We start from the raw sequence: 12,115 nt of genomic DNA, 5'->3' as shown, positions 1-12,115 counted from the left end.
CTCCTTCCCTACCCCATTCACCCAGTTACAGTCTTCTTATACGCTGATCCACAGCTCTTTGTGCCTGCTTTCTTTCAGCCTCTCTTTTTTAAAACGGATATTCACCATTTTTCTTCACCTTTAGTTTTGAAGGAGATTCTAAATATTCTTAAAAGTGAAAATTCCCCACATGTCCTGTGTGGTATAAAAGTGAGAAAGACGGCAGTTCTTCACTTTTTAACTACTACCAACCTATTGCTGATGCCCAGCACTGTTAGCTGAGCCGTTCAGGGTCATAAAGAAAATGGCAGAGCCAGGATCCACTCCAGGCCCTCCAACTCTGAACCCTGAGCCTTTTTCTCTCTACCATACTGCCTCTCTTTATTAATTCATGGATGAGTTAACCTAAAAAAAATCCTTCCCCTTCTCAAGATCAGCTTCTCAGTTTTTCACTCCTCCCTTCTCCCCGTGCATTTTGTCTCAGCAATATTTTCTTGATTCGTCTGCTTACTTTCCTGTTGTTCTTGTGTCTGTCTCAAGTTCTGAAATTCCCCAGATATGAAAGCATGATATGCACAGTTCTGTCATCCTCAGGACCACAGTTCGGTTTCTCCTTCTAACCTGTACATTTGCCCTGTACCTTCTGCTGGTCTGCACAGGATTATCTATGCTGTGAGGCTGACTCAGAGAGAATATCTGTCACTTTTCAGGTTTTGCAGATAGGCCAAGAAGAGTCCGAAAGCAGCAAAATAAAACCCAATAATTGTATGTGATGGTGGTGATGGGGGGAGCAGAGGTGGAAGAATACTGTGGAGCATGAGTGTGGGAATCCCTGGGAACACTGGGATAAAACACTGGGATAAAAGAAGACTGAACCACAGCATACAAATATTATTAAATTAAACTAATCCTGTTATCTTGTCTTGGGCAAACACATTTTAAACCTTGCATTCAATACCCATTTGAACTGCTCAATCCTATTCTTGATGAAATATGAGTTTTTTTTCAATAGTGGGGTAATTCAAAAGAATCTTAATATTAGCAGCATGAAAAGCACATGATATATATATTTAATCTGTGGTCATACCTCTACTTGTCATTGACCTCAGCTTGACTGCTGACAGTTAGAAAGAAGTGGACTTTTCTGTTTTCCCTAAAAGAAAGAAAATATGTAAGAGTATTATCTTTTTAAAACCATTTAATATATAAATTTTAAGCCATTGGGGAAGAGATGCATAAAGGGACACCAAAACACAATAAGGACAAAGAGGAATCACTTTTTGAAGAGTTGATTTATTTTTAAATATTTTAAATGAACATAATAGTGAAGGGTATACACTAAGGTGATATTTCTAGAAACTGAAGTCCATTGTTTTTCCACAAGGTATGTCCTCTATGTACGTAATGATGAGTACGTTTCTCCACTCACTGCATTAATCTCTCTCCCCTCTGAGTTTCAAGAACTCTTTGAGAATTGACTGGCATATTCACTTTCTAATCTAACTGACCACAATTTACTGGATATTTCAATAACAAGACATGGATATTTAGAAATATTTTAATATTACTTCATATCCCTTAAGACCCCTCCCCCCCAGTCACTGTCATTGCTCTTTTTACGGCAGAATAATTGAACTGGGTTAGTGAGGGAATCAATCCCAGGTAAGATTGTCAGTGGTAAAGAAAAGGCATACGGTATGTAAAAGAGGCCCACAAGAGGTCTGATACCCTGAAAGTTTGGTGAAAGGAGGACCTGGAAATCCACATTGTTTATGCCCTTTGATAATATTTAATGTAAAATTCTGGAGTGATTTCTTTGTTCTCTGTGAAGCAGACTCGGAGAGTGCCTCTTCCTGTGTTAATGGAGGCCAGCCAGGGCTGACTTAGCACTGCTTGAGAGACCTTTGACCTAGGATACTTTTTCTGAATAGTGGGACATTTTCCATATCTTAATATTTTGTGGGCATATACTATGTTATGACATGTTAATGGCATTTTAGTGATAAGGAAAAACACAGATGTCCTGGGTTGTAATTTCAGTTGAACCTTTGTTAAAGGTACACGTTCCTGTGTCTGCTATTTTGAGTACCTGTTTAGGACAGGAAGCCTGCCACTAGTGGTGGGATTTCCTTTCTTGTCGTATGTCACAGAGACATATGTTTACACAGCCTGGAATCGCAAGACCCAACTGACATTGCTTTGTTAATTGTCTTGTCTTACTGAATTTATGATTTGTTCAACTGGGAGAGTTCCTTTCTCACAGTAAAATGTATATAAGCCAGAAGATTTCTGTACCAGGTAGCCAGATTGATCCTGGCTCCTTAGAGCTATGTAACCATTGCCTTTATGGGGATTTGTTTAATTAATTAAATCATAAAATATATGCATTTAGCCTGTGCCTTTTCATTAACCAAGTTTTCAGGTCAACAGTTATCCTTAAAGCTAGCAGATACATAATCATGGAACCAGAAGGAAACTTTGGACTATCTGATATAAGAATGACCAGGCTTAAACATTTTAGAACAATCCTAGTTCAAGGTCTCTTCGTCACTGAAATTTATAGTTGATAAATACAGTAAAATAAGAGAGCTGACAAAGTGTTGATTGAAATTATGACCCAGGATATCTGTTTTCTTTACCATTAACACACCATAACATAGTATGTCTACAAATATTAAAATATGGACAACTTCCCATTATTGAAGACAGTGTCTTGGGTTAAGGGCCTCATCCTTAAACAGAGGAAAGAATGCACTTGTCAGCCCCATATGGCTTTGCTGACATAGGAAGAGGTACTCTGAGTTTACTTAAGAGAACAAAGAAACTGTTAAGTCCAGGTTCTTCTGATATTAAATGATTAGCAGGTCATATCAGTAAGAAGCAGAACTAAGGATCAACAAAGACTCAGGTCAAGTAGTTTAGGTAGGAGGTTGGATTACAAACCTCCATCTCACTGTTGTGGTCTAGGGGTGCTGAGAACTCCAAAATTCAAGGGCAAAATACATGGGTCCTACCTTGAAAGAATTCGACTTAAGAAGCCTTCTTTCAGTTAGACATTGTTTCACCAATACAAGCAGGCAGGACTTTTAAGAACCGTGCATTTGTGACACTTGCATTGACAAGCAGGCCAGGCTATTAAGGAAATTGAGCATTTGGCCAGATTTTAAGAATTTGAACAATTTAATGGAGGCAAGATGGGTCTTTTATACAGAAAGATTTGTGGGGTCACTGGGAGGTATCAGAGAAGGCTTCTAGATGAAATTAAGGCTTGGGGAAATAGCCTGGGGTGGGGCCAGGTGTAGACCTTGAGGGCCACTTTGAAAGGACAGCTGAAAGGATTATACTGGGATGGGCCAGTTGCCTCAGGCAAACACCAAAGACTCAGTTCAGGGACTTTGGGGTCCCTTTAGGGGTCCAACATGAATCCTATCCCCCATCATCACCATATCATTCCTGTGCTCAAGAAGCTTCAATGCCTTTCCCCTCACTCATCCCATTTCCTTTAGACTAAAATACAAATAAAATACTTTTACATTTAAAAGCTTTTACAATCTGACTCTAAACTGATTACATTTTTCCCCCCTTAACATACTGTCTACTCCAACATAACTGAATTTCTTCCTATTCGTGACACGACAGACCTTTTTCCAACTTTGTCTTTCACACGCTTGTCTTCCATGCCTGGAAGAAATCTCCTTCTTTGATTCTTGGTTCCTCCTCAAACCCCTGGCTCTCTCCAATACCCGGTTTTGTGTCTACCTCCTCCTAGGAAGAATTCTTCATGGGCCTTGATTATGTACCTCCCATCACTATTTTTATATGTATTCTGTATTTACTTATCTGTGAACATATTGCATCCTTTCTAGTAAAATGTAAGTTCCTCAAGGACAGAGACTGTTTCACTTTTATATCTGTATTCTTCATTCCTACCATAGTGTTAGACATGTAGTAAATGCTTTATTAAATGCGTATTAACTGATAGAAAGAATGAAAAGAAACCCCAGTAGATTTGGCAGCTTAGAAGGCTAGAGGCCAGGGTCTGAGGCAAGCACCAAGTATATTGCAAGGAAGGTTAATTGCTCTGATAAGAATATGAAGAGATTAAGGTCCTTTTATTTGAAGAAAACCTATGTTTTCTGGGCCAGTTCCACTTCCAAGGTAGGCCTTCTTTGTTTTTAAAAGGCCAGGGTTCATTAAAGCAGACCAAGTTCTCTGATGCCAGAAGTTGTGTCTCAGCCTCGCTGTCTGGGTGATGCCATGTGCCCTAGGCAGATGCAGAGCTCTCCCACTGTGCCAGGTTCCATCAGCCTACTCCTGAGGTTTCCGTTTTCTGAAATGTCTGTTTTTTCCAAGTTCTTGTACCTTCCTGAAGCTAACAGGAAGGCCTTTTACCTGGACCTTTAACCACCAGGAGAGTTGGTCCAAGAGAGATACAGATCCCAGCTCAGAGGCCGTGTGACTCCCCTGGAGCTGAGCTCATTGCCTAGAATTGTTTCATCATTTTTGCCTTACAACCTTTGTGGATTCTCTTCCTGATGAGGCTGATTCCCTTTGCTTGATAAAATCCCACATTTCCCTCCAGGTTTAGATCAAATTACTACCTTGAAGTTAATTTTTCCTCCTTTGAACTTAGTTCAGCACTTCTATTTGTTATCTACACTACTCATTTGTCCCTTAGCATTTTCTTTGTTACCGTATACAGCTAATGTAATTAACCTTTTTATTTGTGATCTGTCTCTTCACTTAGACTTTGACTCTTTTAAGGCAAGGATCATGTCTTTGAATTTCCATTGATAATGTTTACTATAAAATTTTGGAATAATCTCTTTGTTCTCTCTGAAGTAAACTCAGAGAGTGCCTCTTCCTACGTCAGCAAAGCCAGCCAAGGCCGACTCTACACTCCTTAACGAGACCTTTAACCTAAGACACTATATCTTGAATAATAAGACTTTCCTTTGATGAATAATGAGACTTTCCTTTGATAAATCTTATTATCTATAGACACATACTATGTTATGACTAATGGGACTTTCCTTTGATCTATAGACATATACTATGTTATGGCGTATTAATGATAAAGAAAATATAGACATCTTAGATCATAATTTCTATTGAACATTGTTTACCCTTTCCTATGTCAATTATCTGTTTAAGGGAGAAAGCCTGCCACTTACTAGTGGTGGGGTTTCTTTCCTTATCACCGAGACATATGCTTACCCAGCTTGGAATCTCAAGGCCTGACTAACATTGCTTTGTTAATTGTCCTGTCTTACTGAATTTATGATTTGCTTAATTAGGAGAGTTTCTTTCTCATGGCAAAATGTACTTAAGACAGATGATTTCTGTACTAGATAGTCAGAGTCACCTCTGACTCCATAGCGCTATGTAACTGTTTTCTTTATAGGGAATTGATCAATTAATTAATTAAATCATAAAATGTATGCATTTAGCCATGTTTCCTTTTCTCTAACCAAGTTTTCAGGTCAACACCATATAACACAATGACTTATACATAACATTGTATCCATTGTTTATTGAGGATGATGATTTGCATTATTCAGTATTATCTTAGAAAACATAACTGTGAAATAATGTGACAGATTTTTTGTATAACTTATAAATTAGTCCAGTAAGTGATTTTGAATAGCTATTATACAATTTTTTGAGCAGTGGTAGCATTGTTGTGAGACGTACATCACTTCCCAAGATAATTACTTTGAAGCATGACGTTCATTTGTATATATATGTTCAGATATGTTACTTTTGACATGATAAAGCATTAAACAGAATTCTTACTGCTTTATAGTCATACCACACATATCCTTAAGAGTACATTTAAATGTATCAACTGTTGTATATAAATGTTTATACATGAATAAGTCTTTTAAAATTATATATTTTTTTCAGTCAGCAAAAATACACCTTATCTTCCTTCTACCAAACTCACTCCCCAAAATGAGAATGAAAGAAAAACAAAAACCACCATTACAAACATAGGTAGTAAAATTTTTATATACAGCTAATTCATGCTTAGTGTAAGTAGACTTCCACAGACCTCCTCTCAGGGCTCCTCCACCTCCTGGCTCTGCCTCTTCCCATATGTGGTCAGTGTGACTTCTGTACCCTGACTGTGGGAGATAATTTTCCCTAACCTTTCCTCTTCTCTCCATTTTTCTTTTAAGATCATCAAGACATAACAAAACCACTCTCAGCCCTTCGGTCTAATTAGATTCCTTCTGTGACCCCTGATGATAATGATAGGGTTTAGAATGAATACATGTAACATCTCCTGATATTCAAATGTAACCAGTTTATCCTTGTTTAGTCTCTTATGATTATGTATTCAATTTTACCATTTTTTTCTCTTAAGTTCTCTTGAACTTCAAACATATGCAGCTCTGGTCTTTTCATCAAAAAATGCTTGGAAGTCTTCTATTTCATTAAAAATCCATTTTTCTCCCTCTAAAATTATGCTCAGTTTTGCTGTGTAAAATTATTCTTGGCTGTAAGCCTATATCCTTTGCCTTCTGGAATATCGTATTTCATGCTTTCTGTTTTTTTAAAGTGGTAACTGCTAAATCATGTGTGGTCCTGACTGTGGCTCTGATTTTTGGTCATAATGCTCTCAGAGCTTCTCATTTGGGTTTTTTTCCCTTGATTTTTTTTCCAAGTCAGTTATTTTTGCTGTAAGATACCTTAAATTTTCTTCTGTTTTTCAGATTTTTTAGGTTTTGTTTGAATATTTCTTGTCTTGTGGAGTTATTGTCTTCTATTTAGTCCATTCTGATTTTCAGTAGGTTTGTAATTCACTTTCCAGTGCTTTCTTCCATAGCTCGCATTTCTTTTCCAAGTTTTTCCTCTAGCACTCTTATTTCATTTATAAAAACACTTTAAACTTTTTTTTTAACTCTTGCTTCATCTCTTATAGGAATTCCAATTAAATTTGTCCCCAAGCTGTATTTTAATCTGAGGCATTATTTGTAGATTTTTTGGACTCATTCTCTTTTTCTAGGTTTGTATCTTGAGCATTTCTGTCATCATAATAGCTTTTTATGGTAGGATTCTTTTGCCACTTTCTTACTTAAAATTTTTATAGGGCCAGGCTCTCTGCACTTCTGAGGGAAAATCTGGGCTTGTTCTGTTGCACATTTCTTGATATATTGTATTATTCAGGTTCTCAGGAACAGCTCAGACTTGGGACGTCTTAGTGGTCTGGTCTGATTGCTAGTCCCGCTCTTCTGCACAGTCTTCACTCTGTAAATTCCTTCCCTGTTGTTGGATCTGAGCCGCTGGAAATTGCTGCTGAACACGGTCACTGCGAGTCAGCTGGGACTCTCTGCTTGCTCAGATTGATAGAGTTGCAGGTTTCCCTTTGTTCTGGTGTTCCTGCCATGTTTATTCCTTTGCAGGTTTCTGCCTGGACTAGAAGTTATAGATGAGACCTCACTCTGTCATTGAAGTGCTATCCATGGTGCTGCTGCTTGCTTCTGAATCTGGTCCTCTCTGGGTTCATTGTCCAGGGCCCACAACTACCTGTAACTGAATGTCATCCCTATTCACATGACTTCTCCTTAATTCAATCTGAATCTGTGACTTGGAAAACTGGGGAATGGGTGACAGTGTTGCCAGTTGGCACCTCTTCCTGGTTCTGTGCTGCAGTGTGAGTTGGGGTCTTTCCTCTCCTTGTGCCTGGAGTATCCTGTGTGGCTGCTCCTGGTCATACTCCATCCTCGGTGTCTATAAATCTCACTGTCTTTCTTTTCCCACTTGAGGAAATGATTCACTTGACTTTTTCTTGAATTTTCCATAAGAATTCAATCTGGTATGTTTTCTAGATATATTTACAGGAGGGTTTTTTGTGGGGGTAAGTGAGGGTAGGGGAGCTTCATATATTGCTTCCTACTACTCTGCCATCTTGACTCCCCCCTTTATGAATAAATTTTATCATTTAGACAGATGTTAGGCTTTAAGGTGAGCAGTTAGCTAACTTTGAGTCTATGTGAAGGAGTATAGTATGGGGGGCGAAGTTTTAAGCACCTACTACTATTAATAGGACTCAGAAAGAAAAAAGAAAAAAAGTTATGTTTCTAATTTCAGATTTCATATTCCTTAAACTTTTATAGAAACAGAAAAGTGTCTTTCCAGATCATGAAGCAGAGTAACAAAGCCATTTAGATTCAAGAACACTGAACTAACTGGTGAACACTGGCTAACTGGACACTACTGTAATACAGAACCTGAAATGTCTTCTTTGGTGACCTTACCTCCCCGAGGCAGTAACACCTACTTGCTCACTCATTATAGAAACCGAGTTTCTGTGGAACTGTTGGGTTTACAAAGTATTTTTACATATTCTTATTTGGTCTGCACAAAAATCCTATGAGGCAACTAGTACCTGAGGTGTTATGCCCATTTTATAGATTTAAAAAAATGAAACCAAGAAAGATGAAGTGATTTGATTAAGGTCACACAGTAGTATACATCTTAGGTAAGATTCAAACCCAAGTCTAGCATGCTTTCTCCCGGGCTGCATTGCCCTCTGGTTAACTGGACAGTGATAAAATGTGACACCTGGATTCACCTGAAACCAGCGCAGATGCCCAAGGACCCTTCCCTTGGCCAATCACTCCCCTTTATCTAACTTGCTGCTTATTCTCCGCGCTGCCAAAAGAAAGAACCAGCTTCTGAGTAAGAGAAATGAATCTTTCTTTTCTGAAAACTTTGCACTGCTACATGTCCAGAAAGCATTGACTGACTGTCACGTTACCAGCCTATCATTAGATCTAGTCAAGGATTTTTGGTACTGACATGTGAGGAAATTAAAATCCGTTAATGAAATTCTTGTCCTGATTACTCAGGGTATTCAGTTCTTAAGTGATTCATTTTTATTTTTAGGTTTCTCTTCAAGTCACCCTCTTTTGCCTAGGCAGATTCTCCAGTCTTTTTGCCAGATCTCCCATTTACTTTCAGAGTGATAGAAAGCTCCAGCTTCCAGAGGCTTTTTTTAATGCTTTTATTTGATAGTTAGGGCCATTATTTTGATACTGAGTAGAGAAATAAAAATTGGCACTTTACATAGCTATTGATGAAAGTCAACTCTGTGATTACGAACTGAAACAGTTACATCTTTTCGTAGCCCCAGTTTGATATTCTGTAAATGGTGAAAAATAAAATCTAGAGCTGGGAGGGCCTTTAGACATCACCTAGACCACTGAGAAAAGAGGGCCAACGAATGAAGCAACTTGGTAGGAGTTAAAGCCCTGGGAATTCAGATCCTGTCATTCCAGAAAGATCAGAATTTGGTAATTTTTGCCATTTTAAATATTGAGAAATAGTATTTGAGTTCTCTTTTAAAAATCTGATGAATTAACCTGAGTAAATGTCAGACAATTTCTTTATAATGTTGACAGTGGATACCAAGAAAGCAAATGGGCATTTGCATTTTGCTATTGTGCTATGTTTTTTATTATAGGCTGCCACAGTATTTCAAGATAATTGTTACTGATGTAGTATCTGTTCCTACCGATAAAAATATTAACTTTGCATTTTGCCTTTGGGATGTAACTTTTTGTAAGTAAAGAGAAAAATGTAGTTGGAGTAAAGATAGATGAGTCTGAGCATAATGTTATTTTCTGTCTCTTAGTACGGATAAAAATAATTTGTCAGTGTACAGTGAAGACTCAAGTGAAATGAATGCGGAATAATATGTGATCATGTGTCTTAAAGGGTGGAGAACAGAAGATGAGTGGATTTTCTACATTTGTCACAAAATATTTGCTTGCATTATAAATATCAGAGTTTTTGGAAGCAAGCTTTACTGTGCAGTAGTTTCTCCAGGCTTTTAGATTTCAGTTCCATCTTTTATAGGAACTTGCTTTTCATTTTCAGAAGTTTGGTGGACACTACTAATTCTTTCTCAGTTGTAGTATGATAGATACATTACAACCATAATGTTAACATTTTAAATATGTTTTTCCTCCCCAGAGAAACTTCTAAATCTCTAATTCTGTGTCGAAAAGAACTTATTTTATCCCCTAAAGCCACTCCTCCAAACTCGCCTATTTCCTAACATTCACCTGTGTTCACACCCTTGACATAATTCTTGATCCTTAACTATCTCCTTCACATACAGTCTATTGCCAAGCCCTTTTCATTCTGCCTTCACATCTTCATATCTGTACCCTTCTATCTGCCTTACTGAAGTCATTACCAGGCTCCTTCGGCTCTGGACAACTGCAACAGCCTCTTCATTGATCTCCCTGCTTCCAGTAACAGTCCTCTCTAATCTGTCCTCCATATAACCACCAAAACCATCTTGCTAAAGTGCAGACTCAATTGTATCTCTCCCCTTCTCGAGAATCTTCTCTGTTGTCTCTGGAAGGAAATGAAAACTTCCAGCATAGCATTTAAAGTTCTCCGTGTTCTGGCTTCAGCCTAGCTTTTTTAGGTATATTTAAGATTATTACCTTTTATGCATTCCACATTCCAGTTAAACTGAACTACTGAGCCATTTCCCAACTGAGGCATCCCATGTCCCATCCCATGCCTGAAATACAACTCTTCCTTACCTTAGCCTATCAGAATCCACAGAGTTTGCCCCAGTCATTAGTGCTGTCTTCATCCTCAGATTGCCTTGTATTTACTCAGCATCATGTCTGGTGTGTTCCCCACAAGGAAACGGAAGTTCCTTGAAGGAGCTGTTTATTTTGTGTTTCATGGATTTAGATCTAGAAAGGCCCTCAGAGGTCATCTAATTCAACTCCCCTCATCTTACAAATGGTGAAATTAAGGCCAGAGGAGTTAAATAGCATGTATGTTAAATGATATACCAATCACATTGGTATAAAATGGTAGAATCAGTACTTAACCCCAGGTCTTATGGCTCGAGTCATAGTGTTCTTATCCTTATATCCCTGGCACATTACTAGCATACTTAGTAGGTAGAAGGAATTGAGCCCTGCTACCCATTAGTTCTCAGAATACTATTCTGCTTCCCAAGAGGCAGAACTTTCAACCCTTTGACTCTTGCCTTTCTTCCAGTGTACAGTCAGTTTTCAAATCTGATTCTTTCTCTATAGTATTTGTTGCATCTGTCCCTTCACTTCCACTCCAGTTACTGCCTTCCTTATTTCAGAACCTCATGATTTCTTATCTGATCCTCATAACAGCTTTCTTATCAGTCTTCCTCTCTGTGATTCCACCCCATTTCACCTTTCACAATTTGCCAAAATAATGTTCCTAACCTCAGGTTTATGTGCCTTCCCCTTACCCAGAAATTTTTAATGGCCCCGCCAGTTTGCTTTGTGCAAGGCATTCTAAAATATGGAGTTTGCCAAGCAGCCTTCTAAGGTTGGATCCCATCCTCTGTCCAAACCTTATTTCATAATACTTAACTTATAAATTTCATCCTACAGGCAACCTTCCAGGCCTAGAATGTCCTTTCTCCTCGTTGTTCCCTCTTGAAAACTTTTTCTTCCTTTAAGACCCAACTTATTTATTGCTCCTCTCCCTTATCACATTTCCCTAGAGCATTTTGTCTAGATCTCTTCTTGATCCATATTACTCCCTACATTGTTTTATATTCATTTGGGTACATGTTCTCTGTCCTTATTAGATTGTAAGCTTCTGAGTATGTTGGTGTTTTCACCTTTGTATCACCAGTGCGTAGCACATACAAGATGTTTAATGAATATTAGTTCAATTGAGATTAAAATTATTGATGATCTGGAGAGGTGACATCACCTTTTACCAGCCCAGAGAGATAGACACGATGGAGAAGCTTAGTAGCTTTCTAGTTTCTACTGAGTTACATCTTCCATCTGTCTTCATTATTTTGTTCTCAGAATTTTGGTGACAAAGTAAGTCTCGAAGGCAGTCTCTGAACAGAACTTCTCTTTGTTGTTTACTTTGGTTAATTTTCTACATCTTATCATAAGGTTTCCAAAAAGAAAGGTTTCTTCTCTAAAGAATTTTCCTCTAAATTTATTTGGATATATTCCACTCATCAAGTCAACTGAAGTACAATACTCTATGCATGACCAGTGGGGAGTTCTGAGGTTATACACTTCCTGTACATTTGGGGCTCATTATTTCAGTGCAAATGCATGTCACTCAGGTTTAAAGCATTACTCAGCCC

At 38.1% G+C, this 12,115-nt stretch overlaps 1 protein-coding gene across 5 annotated transcripts in view; it reads left to right on the top strand.

The window, feature by feature from the left end:
• Positions 1–12,115, top strand: part of FER (FER tyrosine kinase) — a 288,512-nt gene that overhangs the window by 213,757 nt on the left and 62,640 nt on the right. The window lies entirely within an intron of this gene.

Source organism: Notamacropus eugenii, chromosome 3 (assembly GCF_028372415.1).
Source record: "Notamacropus eugenii isolate mMacEug1 chromosome 3, mMacEug1.pri_v2, whole genome shotgun sequence".
NCBI classification, from domain to species: Eukaryota; Metazoa; Chordata; class Mammalia; order Diprotodontia; family Macropodidae; genus Notamacropus; species Notamacropus eugenii.
The sequence above is the reverse complement of the archived record's forward strand: the minus strand, read 5'-3'. Positions and strand labels throughout refer to the sequence as shown.